Consider the following 11,286-nt stretch of genomic DNA (forward strand, 5'->3'; position numbering starts at 1 on the left):
GAGTGTCAACCTGCATCTGACTCTGATAGAAATGTCAAGGTAGCTGCCATAACATTAGGGCCTCTTTCCCAGTTCAGTTCAGGGACTTCAGCAGACCTCATATCAGAGTCCACACTTATTTCTCTCAGCATGCAGTCAGGCATCCTTATCCTTAGACCACAGCCCATTAGTTGATTTGCTGCATACTCACTTCCTTATTGGATGTGGAAGTCTGGTTGCCTGAATTCTCAGGAATTTATTTCAGACCCTGACAGTCACTAGTTCTTTATTTTTATCTGGATTGTTGTATATGTCTTTATTTGTAATATAAATGAATGTGTGTGTGTGTGTGTGTGTGTGTGTGTGTATGTGTGTGTCTGCCAAGCAGAAGCAAAACTCACGATGTATCATATTCTAAGTTAGAGTATTTCCCTCTAAGTCAAAATTTAAGAAATTATATCTGGTGACCATTAGGTGACATACCAAAAAATGAAGAGCCACATGCTGATGATGGCAGGGGGAAGAGATGGGAAGAGCCTGGGCCTTGATGATACCATTGAGCCACTGAACCAACCCTGAAACTAAATGCTTCCAGAATTCATATAATGTGAAATGATCGCCTTTATTACTTAAGCCACCAGTACCAGGATAGTCTTTCCTATGCAACTCGATATATGCTAACTAACATCCCTTAGCATTTCTAGGTAGCTCCAGAAACTAAATTGCATCATTACTTTTCAAAAAGGTATAGAATAACACACGCAGACACACACACACACACACACACACACACACACATACACACACACACACACTTATATACATTCTGAAGGTTCAATCATAGGGAATTCAGAAAATGACACAAGAAAATGAGTAAGAAAAGGAAAGAGGAAGAAACAGTCCAACTAAGTGACTCTTCAATGATTCATCTCAAATCTTCATTCCAATGACTTCTCATGGCTTTTCCCAGTAAGTACCCACGTAAGTAATAATTGACTTCCCTCTTCTCCTGCATCCTGATTCCTGATGTGTCACTACTAATTCAAATCCACTGTTAAAGCATTAAACGTTTCTCTCTTCTACATCTCTGCTTCCTGGGTTCCTTTCTTATTATTAGTTTTATAAAATATCTGTAATTAATTCAGTCAGTCATTTGAGGTAAAAAACTTTCCATCCTAGAACCATAGTCAACCATCTGAGATAGTTCTGGGGTCAGTAAATGTTGCTGTGACTTACTCAAATCCTGGATTAGCCACATTTTGGCATGACCTTAAGGTTGAACTATTTCCTTCAACACGTGCTGAGATGTTTACAGATAATTAGAGCATGAAATCATCATCATCATCATCATCATCATCATCATCATCATCATCATCATCAAACCAGTAGCTGTAAATAGCTCACGGTTAAGGAAACAGTGCTGAATGGTTTGGTGGCCACTGAGGTGTGAATATGTTTTTATATCAGTGAGATCACAGACAAGTGTGGCATCATTGGCTATAACACTTGAGGTCCAATTTTTAAATCTGATTATATTTGGATTATTATTTTAATGTTCTTGGACCATGTGTGATCAGACTGGTATCTGAAAAAAAAGAAGATAATGTATGACAAAAAATAAAACAAAACAAAACAAAACAAAACCATACTTCCTTCATGTATGAAACCTCATTTTTCACATCTGATATCTCCTACTGTATATGAAGTTTTAAAACATTTGCATTTAAATTTTATAATAGGGGTAAAATTCAAAGCAATGCTAAGTACACACATCCTCATAATTTCTAGTGTTGCTTCTCAATCATCACCTTTAAATCTCTACGCCCTAAGCTACTTATAACTCCCAGCTCTGAAAAATTATTTCCTCTTGTCTTCATATCCCCACTGGATTCACATTTTTTATTTCGCCTTGTAAGGGTCTGCAGCTGTGAGTTTTAGACTGTTGTTAGATTTTATCTTAACTCCAGTGTCCTTTGCTCTCATTTTTATTTCATTTATGTCATCATAACATTGCTGATAAATCCCTCTTATAAACCCATGGCCTTTTGAATTTCTTAAACAATCCAACAGGGTTAGTGTCTCTCCTTCACTGCTAATTTCCCGTTCATTGTGAACATAAAGAAGACTTCTCCCTTGCCCTTGGCTCATCTTGGCATTCAATTCCTCCATCCCAGAGCAACGCATTTAAACAAAGCAGACCACATTCCTGACACATATAAGGGGGAGAAGAACAAGAGGAAAGTAGGGGTTCATTCTCAGAAAAAAATGTATATACATTTTAAGAGATGTTATCTATGTAGTACTTTTTGAAGTTGAATTGAATTACAGTAGCAATGTGTAGTATGATGTTCGCTCAAAAGATGGTGTTAATCAAATGAATGCTAGCATCACCATGAGACAGGCAGGACAGTTAAAGAAAATGGTGGAAGCACAGTTTTCACTCGAGGAGCACAAGACCATTTTGAAGTGGTATTTGAAATCCGAGAATGTTGTGGAAGTACAACAATGGAGGCGTGAGTATGCAACAGAACTTTCAACACGCTTAACAATATACACATGTGTGATAAGTTTGAGAAGCATGGACTGTTTGAAGAAATTGAAATGGCATGTGCAGCGATGCAAGTGGACACTTTGGTCAATGTTGCTCAAGCAGTAGTTCACCATAATCAGAAGTGTCTGGATGCTGATGGTAATTACTTTGAGCACCTCTTGTAATTGCAGAAGTCAAACGTGACTAGTATTCATCTTTTGTTATCGGTATATATTGAGTATTACAATTTTAATACAGTTTTTTCCTTTCTTAAAATATGTATACATTGTTTTGACACTCTGTGTATATATATATACATATATATGATTAGTTATTATATGTTAATTATTAAAATTAATAGATTCGTGGATCAGGAGGGGTGAAAAGTCAAGGATGACTCCAAAATTCCTAGAATAAATGACTAGGTGAATGGAAGTGTCATACAGTAATATGGAAAAGGATTAGGAAGAAAAATAATTGCAAGCGTGAGAACTAAGTGTACAGTTTTTAATATGCTTATTTTGAGATATTGTGAGACATTAAGGAGAAATGTCCAGTAGCAGTTAGGTCTGGAATTCAGCAAGTAACTCTACACTGGAAATATTAATTTTGGTGTTGCCATATTATCTGTGGCATTTATGGGCTTGGGAGAATATAAAATCCCTTAGGAGAGTAAAAAATGAGAGGAAATCCTACAGTTGATTCCTGAAGGACTCTATCATTTAGAGTAGGGCCAAGAAGGGGGATTAAAAACCAACTTCTAGAAATGTAGATTAAAAACCAGAAGAGTGTCTAGTAGTGGATTCTGGAAACTAAGTTTTTCAGATAGTCTGTCTTTACAGCATATCAGGGAGTCAGACATTAAGCAGGAAGAAAATAAATTCTGTCATTATCTTCCACAATTGTCAAAGAGAAAAGCATGCTAGACTATAGAAATTAAATTAGAAGTATTTGGGTCAATCTGCTATTCAACAGGAGATATAAAAAAGGAATTCAAACATTATTCAAGTTGATTGGTAAGACCAGTGAAGATGGCAGAATAGGAACATAAGGGTCTTGTCTCTTCCCAGGAATTCCCAAAAAAATCTTTCAAAAACTGAAAGGATCAACTTTATTGCAACTCTTGAAGATAGGCAAACGTTTACAGCAACCAAGTGGACATTTAACCAGGAGAAACTCTGCTAGGACATAATCAGAGAACTCTGTGACACTTTAACTTACCCTTACCCCACCCCCATCCCACTCCGCAGCACGATGTGGGTCTTCAAGATGGCAGCTTGAATCCTCAGCATGAATACATGCTACTGGAGGGATTGGAGAGCACCTTGTTTCCAAAGAATCATGTTTGTTTTGACTTGTCTGTGGATTTTCTGAAGAACTAACACAAGGAGACTTTGTTTCACCTAACTTGGAATTCTCTCAGGGTAGAGAATGTTCCTCAAAAATATTGACAGCTAAATGAACAAGCTTCTACACCTTGGGACAAAAATCAACAGTTGAAACAAACACCAGACAGGACAAAAGCCAGGAAGAAAAAGCTAGGGAGTGAGACTCATTGGGGTATAAGGCTTTGAAAAGCTTCTGAGTATATCAAGTAATCTAGAAAGCCATCTGCATGTCTTCAATCTAGAAAGCATCATGCATGCTCAGAAAACAAAACAAAACAAAACAAAAACTAGAGAACACTGAAAGCTTTCACTTCTAGCTGATCTTTAGACTCAGGGAAAATGAAGGCTAATTCAGAGTTGTAAATAGCCTGGTTAAAAATTGAGGAGTGGCCCAACATGGAGCCCATCTGCAAAGATCTGGAGACAATTTTCTTTTCTCTTTTTTTTCTTTCCTTTTCTTTGCTGTAGCCATTTAAGGAAGCCTCTATCAAACAACTAGCTGACTACTAAGCTAAGAAATGGAGACTTCAGAGATGAACTGAAAATACATTCTTTACAAAAATAGCTTAGAGGGCAGCCGGATGGCTCAGTTGGTTAGAGAGTGTGCTCTTAACAACAAGGTTGCCAGTTCAACTCCCACATGGGATAGTGGGCTGCGCCTCCCACAACTACAGTGAAACGCTGACTGGACTTGGAATTGAGCTGCACTCTCTCCACAACTAGATTGAAGGACAACAACTTGACTTGGAGCTGATGGGTCCTGGAAAAAACACAGTTACCCAATTAAAAAAAAAAAAAAAAGCTTAGAAAAGTCATCCAACAAACTACAACCAACAGCAAGGAAGAACAACAGATTCTAGAAAGAAGAGAATTTGAGTTTCAGTTTTCGGTGGAGAAGAAATAGTCTTTTCAACAAAGAGTTCTGGAACTACTGGACATCCACATACTTCTTCTACTTCAACTTCTAGTTAGTTTTCAGAGCTTCTCCTATGTCTGCAGTTTTTTAAAAAACTAACCAGCCTACAATAATCCTAAACCAGAGAGACATACATTGGGGTGGCAAATTCCACTCCCTTACACTCACATGTTTGGTAGTTTGATGCTGGCAAATGGCTGTGCCACAGGACTTCAGCAACCTAGCCCAGACTTTATGTGGTGGCAGCATTAGAAGAGAAAAGATGCCAATGTGCTCTTTTTTTAAGCCCGTCCTTGCATCACTTCTGATGATGTCCTATTGTCCGAAACATGCCATGTGACCAAACCCAAAATTATTATGGGAAGGGACTACACACGAGGGCATGGATAGGGGAAGGCTATTACTGAAATAATCTAACACATACTTCAATCATATAAATCTGCTTAAGTAGTACAAATTTTAATAATTTATTCTAAGTAAACAACCAGATGTGTACAAAGATGTTCATTTAAACATGTTCTTAAAGCATTATTCATGATAATGAAAAATTAGAAGCAATCTAAATGCTCAATTGTAGGAGGTTAGCCAAGCAAACCCATATGATGGAATACAACTATTTTTTTAAAAATCACTGAACAAAAGAATATGTATTAGGGCCGGCTGAGTGGTGCATTGGTTAAGGGCTGGCTTGGGATGCCAGAAGGCCCCTATTCGGATCCCACATATGAGGGCCAGTGACACTGCCCTCCAAGCTAAGATGCTGAACAACAGCTCAACCTGGAACTGGGCTGCCGTGAGTCACCGGCAACGGCGTAGGCTGCAGCCCCTGCAGCAGTGGGTTGCCATGGGCTACCGTGTGTCGCCAGAAGCCAGCGTGAGCGGCCAGCAGCCACTGTGAGCGGCCATCCAGAAGCCGGCGACTCATCTGCCTCGCTGGGGAAGAGCGCAATGATGGTGTCAACTTAGGCCAGTGAAGCAACGTCCTCCACAACTAGGCTGAAGAACAAAAGGACAGCAACTTGTCTGTTCCCCTCCCCTCAATTCCCCAGCGCTGTTCCCATCCCCCAGCTCCCCAATAAAAATCTTTTAAAAAAAGAATATGTATTAATATCAGAAAATGTTTATGATAAGTTTATGGTAAACTTTTTAGAAGGCTGCCACCAGGAAGTAATCCCAGTACATTGTAGATATAAGGCACAAAGTCCATTTGTGACACTTAGCAAACATTTGGCATCCCACTGGAGAGCCACTGATAGCTGGGAAGTTAGCTTGTATTAGGTCAGATCTATTTCGCCATGGGACATTATCTGTGCCTACAGCCAACCAGCTTCCACAGGGGATTATAACAATGTGTCCTTTATTTCTGGTAGGTTTCATTAACAACATTGCCATTCCCAGGATGTGATATTTTGCACTCAAATTAGTTTTAGGCAGTTTGCTCTCAAACTAATAATTCACATTTTATATATAAGTAACAGAGAGTGGTTGTATCATGGTCTAAACTTTTTATAATAGAATATTTCAAACATACATAAAAGTAGGTTAGTATCCTGAATTCCCATGTACCCATCACCAGCCCCATCATAAACCCATGACTTATGTTGGCCCAGCCACACCTACATCTGGAAGTGCTCCCACTCCTACAGTATTTTGAAACAATTCCCAGACATCATATTAACTAATTAATATTTCAGCAATTAACCTAAATAATAAGGGCTCATTTTTAATAACATAATATCATCCTCAACCTGAAAAATTGACAATAATTAGTATAATCAACTATTCATTGTTTAAATTTTCAATTATCTCATAGAAATTGTCATAAATGAATTTATTGTTATTTTAAAGCATATTTCTTTGAATCAGGATTCAAATAATATTTGTGTATTATAATTGGTTATTGCATCTTTTAAGTCTCCTTTAAGCAATAGATTACCTCTTCTTTTTTTTTTTTTTTTGCATGTGCATGTGGTTTATTTTTATTAAATAAATCGAGTTGTTTGTCCTTAGAATTCGTCCTTAAGTTTGCTGATTAGGCTCCCAGGGAATCTTAACCTGTTTCCTCTATTCTCTGCATTTCCTATAAATTGGTAATTGTATGTAAAGGCTCTGCTAGGTTCAAGTTTTTTTGTTTTTGGTGCATTTTGGAGAGGAGGAGGAAAGCAACAGGACTTTTTCCTAGCTGGCATTGTTTTGGATCACATTCTTTTCAGTGCAGTTTTTTAAAAAATATCTTTCCTTTTTTCTCTTCCCTCTTCCCCTCCTTGTTTTAGCTCCACCACCTATCTACAAGTGACCCATATTAACAATCCAGTGCTTACTCCTCCATATTTTCCCCATGTTCACGTAAATATCTTTATGCACATTCACAGAGATTCTCTGTTTGCTTTACAAAAACGAGATCATGGAGAGCCCTCCAAACCAAGTATTAGAACTCTAACTTGTTCTATTTAATGGCTGAGAAATAATATTCCATGTGCACATCTACCACGATTTACCCAGCCATCTCACTTGTAGTAGCAATAACTGTTTCTGGTTCTTGTTGACACACCTTGTTCACCTATACATATATACTGGCTCTTGTTTTTATAGGATGCATTTCCAGGAGTGGGATTGCTGGGTCAAACAGTAATATGTATTTTTTATTTTAATAGTTTTCAAATAGCTTTCAAAAAAGGCTGTAGAGATTCACATATCCACCAGCTAAGAATGAGATCACCCTTTCCAATCTAGCACAGTCTCAAGGAGAAGAAAAATAGTCCCAAATGAGTCACATGTTGGGAGCCAGCAAGGAGTGGGAGTTATTTAAGGAGAGGAAAAAGCGCCATGGGATTCCTTACCCATCAATTAATGAGCTAATGATGAGTGGTTTCTCTACAGAAAAGGACCTATCTATTCATCTTGTGTCTCGTGAGTCTAACACAGGCCTGGCACAGAACAAACAATTCAGAACATCCACAAACAGGGTCAGATGAAGTTATCTCTAACTGCAGAGGATTATCCCTAACTGCTCTCCATTCTATGGATCCCAGTGAGTTCTTTCCTACTGGATAGTACTTGCATATTACACAATAGGATGTATCTAGCACGTGCTCTTAATTTCATTTGATTCTTTATTCATTTTAGCAAAGATTCTGGGGAAAAGAAATTGTTTTTGGGTTAGCAGAAACCAGGAAAGTTAGCAGAAGGATCATTCTTGATCCAGGGAACACTTGTTTTTTAATGCTCTACAGGTAATGGTCACACCAAAAGGAGTACCCACCTCCGCCCCTATGTGAGAGTCACATTTTTCTTATTAAATCTCCACTCATTTCTCACAAGTCTCCCTGTTGCCAGGAATCCCTAGTGCCTCTGGTCCTTACCCTCTGTTCTCACCTATCTCTCTTGCTCCATTTGCCTTTTCAGGACAATGCTCCCCAATAATACTCCCCACCCCACCTTTCAAACCAAGACTTCTTGTTTGAGTAAGCTAAAAGGACATGTGCTCTGCAAATAAGAAAAACCTTTCTTCAAAGAATGTACCAAACAGCCCCATGACTCAGTCCCTAGTAGTACATCCAAGGGCCTCACGCTATAGGGGAACAAAAGATTAGCCCAGCTTCATCTTACAATTGGGAGAATCAGGAAATGCCAAATGAGGAACAAAGCTCCTAGTTTTGACTAAGCCTAGCTATGCATTTATCGGCAGCATTTGCAGTTAAGCTGCTTGCGTGTCAAAGGCATTGTTGATGTAGCTAGGGGAGAACTTGACAGTGGAAATAAGAGAGCTGTCTGTTGACAAAGGGAAGAGGTAGAAATTACAAAGTATACTTTAAAAATATAAAGTCATAATACCAATGCACAGTTATTGAGAGAAATGCACTCCACTGCAGGTGATCTTGGAGAGAAGAATGTATTATTATGCCAGGAAAAAGGAGATCCACACATACACTACGTGAACAGCCTTGGCCCCTTATCCCCCTTACAAGAGTGACACCAGCCATACCCCAGGAGGTGGATGCGCTGCGTCCTGCAGTGCTGGGGTAAGTGCTTTTCTCTCCAGTTGACTCCCATTTCAGGACTATCTAAGACCATCCCCAGCGATGTGCAGTTACCAAGGAGCCCGATGTATGTCACCAGAGACAGCCTTGAATCTGGATATTCTCTTTGTGTTTTGGTGTCTGGAAAAGGGTGGAGAAGGCACCCTCACACAGAAATTGGAGGGAAATATAGGGACATGTGGTTTTATTAATAGAAGAAAAAGGAGAGTCATATGTTTAGTTTTTTTTTTGTCTGTGGCAGTATCTAGCCTTACCCCTATGTAATTACAGTCTAGTTGTCAACATTGTTATTTACATTTGAATGAAATCCACAGTGCAATCTTCTGTTCTAAAAAGGAATTAGGGGGGAAAAACACAATGGCAATTTGGTTCTGGATTTCTTTTACATCACCTCTAATGACCAGAAGTCTAATGTAGGACTTCTGAACAAAGTAGCACTTCTTGGATTGTCTTATTTAGGAATGGAATGAAAGAAAATTTAGCACTTAAGATGTGAATTTGAATGCAGATATAGTTACAGTCTGGATAAACTGCTGCTGACAAATGATTCCACTAACCGAACACCTAAATGAGATCATTTAATAAGGGGAGCAAATGTTCCAACCCTGGTGCCAGGGCTACTGAAACTGAACTCTTAAAAATTGGGTCCACTGCAATTGAGGAATCCAGACATGGCAAGGATTCTAGCTCTCAATGTATAAATTAGTCAAAACATCTGACTTTTTTAAAAGTCTGTTTGGTGTCAATGTAAGCAACGTTCAAACCTGCAGAGAACTTTTATGAGTTTATTTGAGCCAAGCTGAGGACAATCGCTGGGAAGCAAAATCTCAATGGATTGAGAAAATGCTCCAAAGAATGGCAGTTTTGAAGCTTATTTTATACATTAGAATCAAAGGAGGAGATGTAAGGAAGGCTACATGAAATCCATTGGTGGTAGATTAAGGGGGCGGGAGAAAGCAAAGTGGGGAAATCCCTGGGATTGGATAAAAAGTAAAACACTTCTTTTACATTGGTGGGTAAAGGATAGATAATTAACATTTGCAGCACATAGAGATGGTATGCAGAGAACAAGATATCGATGAGAGGTTCTGTGGTCTCCTCTGGTGCAGCTGTTGTGCCCCGAGGGCCCTGGAAAAGATTTCTGTGACATTACACAGGTATGTTATCTTAGATGCAAAAAGACAATAGACAGGCTTACTTAAAGTAAAGATTGACTTTTGTCAAGGAAGCTACAGGCCTCACAAGTGACTACCCACTATGACCCACTTTTAGTTAGGAATTTTTATGTTCAGACCATCCTATGTGGTTATTTTTGGTCTCTGAGTTTGGAGGTCCTGCTATGCTGGCCTCCCCTGAGCTTGTCAGGTTTAAAATGTGGCCCCTTTTTTGTCCACATTGGGAAGTTTAGCCTTTGCTTTGCCATTTTCCCTTCTCTATTCCATAGCCACCCAGGTGCCTGCGGCTCTTTCCACCTCTCAGTGACAATAACTTGCTCACAGGAAGGGTCTGATATTAACCATGGACACATTTCTTCATGTGGATTTAACTCAACGTATTATTTCTCTAAGAGGTTTTCTATTTAAGCATTACTTTGACTTGTGGGATGTTGAAGGGGAAGAAGTATATTTGGCACAGTTTTGGTACACTAAATCTTTACCTGAGGAAATTTCGGTCTTGGCTTTTTGTTTGTTGGTTTTGGAGAAAAAGATCCTCTTTTAATTTATAGGGTGATAGCAGTGTCTACACCCTAGCTAGACAGATATGTCTATTTGTCCCCTCATCCCAGTTAAAACATAATAAACTGCATTTGTAACAGGAGGAACACAGAAGCCTGGGAAATCTGAGATGCATACCAATAAATTGGTATGTATTAGGAAACTGAAACTAAACAACTGGTGGAGTTTGTACCTGCCTATCAGCTTGTCAGCCTGTCTGCCTGAGGGCAGGTGGTGTGTGTGTGTGGGGGGGGTAGGCTGGAGGTGAGGGTGCATATTAGCACCATATCTTCCCTCTCATCACCTGCAGCCTCAATACTTTCCATCACAGCCCAGGATATGCCAGGTCAATTGTGATAAACTCTGACATCAACCAACTCTGGGAAGGCAGGGGGCATCCTTTTCTACTGTCAGTCATCTCAGTTCCCAAGTAAGATCTTCTTTTCATACCATAAAACACAAATTAAGACTCATGAATAAGTCCCAGCCCTTGTTTCAATCTTGTTTTGAACTCCTAGCTCACTAATGGTTTAAAAAAGAGAGAAAGAAAAAGAGAAAGAGAGAGAGAGAGAGAGAGAGAGAGAGAGAGAGAGAGAGAGAGAGAGAGAGAGGGAGGAAGAGAGGAAGGGAGGAAGGGAGGAAGGGAGGAAGGGGGAGGAAGGGAGGAAAGAAAGAAAGAAAGAGAGAAAGAAAGAAAGAGAGAAAGAAAGAAAGAAAG

The 11,286-nt window shown here is 39.2% G+C and overlaps 1 protein-coding gene across 1 annotated transcript in view; it reads left to right on the plus strand.

Annotated features, from left to right (window-relative positions):
* The first annotated feature begins 8,799 nt into the window (after positions 1 to 8,799).
* Positions 8,800 to 11,286, plus strand: part of DHRS9 (dehydrogenase/reductase 9) — a 21,450-nt gene continuing 18,963 nt past the window's right edge. Inside the window, exon 1 of the mRNA XM_019656611.1 lies at positions 8,800 to 8,835. The gene's annotated coding sequence lies outside the window, so the exon portion shown is untranslated. The remainder of the gene's footprint in view (positions 8,836 to 11,286) is intronic.

This window comes from Hipposideros armiger, unplaced genomic scaffold, assembly GCF_001890085.2.
Source record: "Hipposideros armiger isolate ML-2016 unplaced genomic scaffold, ASM189008v1 scaffold_263, whole genome shotgun sequence".
Taxonomy (NCBI): Eukaryota; Metazoa; Chordata; class Mammalia; order Chiroptera; family Hipposideridae; genus Hipposideros; species Hipposideros armiger.